Genomic DNA, 4,483 nt, shown 5'->3' on the forward strand with positions numbered 1-4,483 from the left:
TACCGACAATAAATAATAAAATAGAAATCACAATGGAATAATAAAATGCACAATTTTAACCATCAAATATGTGTTATCCCTAATGTGTGCCATATGTTGCAGATTTAAAATTATGCTTTTCATAACTACATTTAAAAAATGAGATGTTTCAGAGTGGCAAAAGAGATGGCATATTATACTTTCCTCTAATGCCTCCTACTTCCACTATGACTATAACTTAACAAGGTTAAACCAGAAAACTACACACTTTCCCTTTTATTAAAGAAATTTTGCCAAATAGATATATACAAACATATATATGTACACATATACATATTTATATTCACATACATACATGCACACAGTTTTAATTTACTAAGGCAAATAGCAATTCATTTCATATATACACAAATCAATTTAATACCTTTAAATGATTTAACCATTTAGATAACACAGAATAAGGGTAAAAATTGTGGGTTTTTTTTATATTGATACTGTCGAGTGTATATTAGAGGAGAAAGAGCAAGTGAGCACTAGATAGTAGTGAAAGGAGTTTTAGAGACAGGACAGGCAGTTTTAGGGAAAGGGGGCCCATGGGAGAGGAATGCACATGTGAAGGGAAGAAGATAGCTTCAAGATGCCAGAATGCTTATCTTACGTTCATGGAGGATAGGGAAATGTTACAAGAGGAAGGCATATATTCACAGAGATAGAGGAATGTTACAAGCTAAGGGTGGGAGATATAAGGGGCACCACATGGTCTTTGAACTTTGAAACTGATACCTGCAGAAGAATGACCAATTAGGAAAGCACAAGGGTCATAAATTAAGGAAGGATCTAATTAGAAAGGGTCAGGTTCAGACAAAGAGCTGCAGCATTTATAAACCCAGAGACAAAGAAACTCAGGAGGATTTGTTATTTTTTCCCATTAGAGAGAGAGCAGGCTTTTCCCATTTGGGGACCCCTCACCAGAGGATCCCCCTTGGGGACACCCCTAGCCAAAGGGAGTTTGCATATGCTTCCAATAAACTTCCATATTTTTATTAAAGAACGCTTTTAGATTTGTCTGCAAGTTTATTCTTCAAACTTCATGAAGAATTACATGAAGTGGGAAAGATTCTGATCACCCAAACTCGACATATAAATCTTATAGAGACAGATTTGGGGTTGAGTCCTGACTTCTAAATGACTTAGACAAATAACTATGCTTCACTTTGTCTAGTTGGAAAATGGAACTTATAGCTGCTATTAAGAAAACAATAAGGCCCTAACCAGTTTGGCTCCATGGATAGATCATCGGCCTGTGGACTCAAGGGTCTTGGGTTCAAATCCGGTCAAGAGCATGTACCTTGCCGAAACCGGTTTGGCTCAGTGGATAGAGCGTCGGCCTACGGACTGAAAGGTCCCAGGTTCGATTCCGGTCAAGGGCATGTACCTGGGTTGCGGGCACATCCCCAATAGGAGATGTGCAGGAGGCAGCTGATCGATGTCTCTCTCTCATCGATGTTTCTAACTCTCTATCTCTCTCCCTTCCTCTCTGTAAAAAATCAATGAAATATTTAAAAAAAAAAAAAAAAAAAAAAGAGCATGTACCTTAGTTGCAGGCACATCCCCAGTAGGGGGTGTGCAGGAGGCAGCTGATTGGTGTTTCTCTTTCTTCGATGTTTCTAACTCTATCCCTCTCCCTTCCTCTCTGTAAAAAATCAATAAAATATATTTTTAAAAAAGAATACAATAAGATAACATGTGAACAAATTTTTCATAAACTTAAAAAGATCAATACATATGAAAAACTAACTTCTCTAGCTAACCTCTCCACATACACCTCAGTTGACTGATTGCATGGTAAGCTCTACAAAGAAGCATGTGGTGTTGTAGATGTCAACTGTGATTTTCTAATTTTTTTTATATTTACTGGGCTGGCTTTAGCTCAGCAGTTCCTTCGCATACAAAGCTTTCTATATTTACAAATGGTCTCAGTTTCCTCAGCCCTCAACATAGCCTACAGCATGACATAAATAAAACTGCATAGTTTTGGGATCCAGACCCCTGGGTTGAAATCCAAGCTACCTTTTCTATCATGTGATTCTTATCATAGGCATATGACTTCAACTTTCTGAGCTTCAAGTTATTTATTAATACAGTGATAGAAATGGTACCTACTTCCCAAACCTATTTTAATGAGATAATGTTTCTTAATTTATAGCATTATACTTGGTAGACTGCCACTCACAATATAAGTTTTTCACATCTAGGTGACCAATATTACAAATAGGTGCCATACCAGTGAACTTATATATAACCAAAACACTATATGTAGGGGTGAAGTTTCCAAGCAAAACTTAAATGAAATAGATATTTTAATAACAATGTAATAATATCTTCAACTAATGTTACCTTGCCCTTTAATAGATGATTTGCCTTCTAAGCCTAGTGGTGAAAGTCCTGGTCAGAGATAAATGATTATCTATGAATTTGGATAAGCCATAAAGCACACTCAATTTGCAATGGTGGAAACTTGCATGTTCAGACTCCCTGTTCTCGAAGCACCTGCTTGCTTCTCTGAACTGCACAGAGAAGGAAGAACTTGTTACATTCACTCTTTTTGGAAGCACTGATTTTATATATATACTAGAGGCCCAGTGCACGAAATTCATGCATGGGGGGTTCCCCTCAGCCCAGCCTGCACCCTCTCCAATTCAGGACCCCTTGGGGGATGTCCAATTGCCGGTTTAGGGGATCAGGCCTAAACTGGCAGTCAGACATCTCTCTCACAATCCTGGACTGCTGGCTCCTAATCACTCACCTGTCTGCCTGCCTGGTCACCCCGAACTGCTAGTCACCCCTTACTGTCCTCCCTGCCAGCCTAATCACCCCCAACTGCCCCCCCTGCTGACCTGGTCACCCCCAAATCCACCCATCTCTACTGGCCTGGTCATTTCTTATTGCCCCCCTGTGGGCCTGGTCACTCCCAAATGCAACCCTCTGCCAGCCTGGTTGCCCCTAACTGCCCCCCCTGCCAGCCTGGTCACCTTGAACTGAACCCCCCACACCCACTGGCCTTGCTTGTCACCCCCATTACCTCTTTATTATATAGGATTAGAGGCTGGGGCACAAAATTTGTGCATGGTTAGGGTCCCTAGGCCTGGCTTGTGATCAGGGCCGATCAGAGCCTTCTGGCTGCCAGCTGTGGCCTTCCTTTCCTCTGCTGCTGGCTGGGGCCTTTCTTTATTCCGCACCACCCCCTGGTAGTCAGCGCTTGTCATAGTGAACGGTCGAACTCCCAATGGGTCAAAATCCTAAGGGGACAATTTGCATATTAGCCTTTTATTATATAGGATATATATCATTGATTTCAGAGAGAAAAGGAGAGGAAGAGAGAGAAATCAATGATGAGAGAGAATCATTGATTGGCTAACTCATGCACGCCCCCTACTGGGGATCAAGTCCCAAACCTGGGTATGTGCTCTTGACCAGAATCTAACCTGGGACCCTGTAGTCCAAAGGCTAATGCTCTATCCACTGAGCCAAACCGCTAGCGTGGGAAGCCATGATTTAGAAGCCACTTGATTTGTGGACTGTATTTATTTATTCCTCTGTCTCCACTTAGTGCTAGCATTGGCTTTATCCCACAAATCATGTCTGAAAATTTCCAGAGATTTTTATATCTATTTTAAAAACAATAATTTTGAGGGGAAAACAAATTGTGAATAGATCTAGATGAGTAATTAGTACCATGAAAATAAAATTAAAGGAAGAAAAGGGAGAGAGCAGATGCTGGGACAGGACTATTTTAAATTGAGTGGTCAGAGAAGGCCACATGTATTCTTAATGTTTGATCAGAACCTTGAAAGAGGGGAGGACATGATCTATGCAGTTGTCTGGAGGAAGGGCATTTCAAGAAGAGGGGACAGCAAAGACAAATGTCCTCAGATAAAAGTGTGTTTGATGTGCTTGAGGGGCAGAAAAGAGAGCAGTCTAGGGACAACAGTGCAGATAAGAGGGTGAGAGAAGTGGCTAATAGGCCTTCTATACAGCTTTTTACGCTAATAATATATGCACCAGACTTTCATGGAAAACACAGTAAAATATCCTTAACCACACACAAAATAAGACCTAAGTAAATGAAAGGAATAGTATATTTTCTACACAAGAAAATTCACTATCAGAAAGAATAAAAACATTTTCCCAAATTGATATGTAGTTTCAATGTAATAATGCCAAATCAAATTTCTACAGGCTTTTATAGTGTGTTTTAAATATTTTATAACTAGAGGCTCAGTGCACAAAATTCATGCACTCGGAGGGTGGGTCGCCTCAGCCTGGCCTGCGCCTTCTCGCAGTCCTGGAGCCCTCACTCCTTACCTTCCAGCTCACTGCTCCTTAGCACAACTTCGGAGGCAGGAGAGGCTTCCGCTACCACTGCTGTGCTCGCCAGCTGTGAGCCTGGCTTCTGGCTAAGCAGTGCTCCCCCTGTGGCAGTGCACTGACCACCCGGGGAGAG

Source organism: Myotis davidii, unplaced genomic scaffold, assembly GCF_000327345.1.
Source record: "Myotis davidii unplaced genomic scaffold, ASM32734v1 scaffold951, whole genome shotgun sequence".
Classification (NCBI taxonomy): domain Eukaryota; kingdom Metazoa; phylum Chordata; class Mammalia; order Chiroptera; family Vespertilionidae; genus Myotis; species Myotis davidii.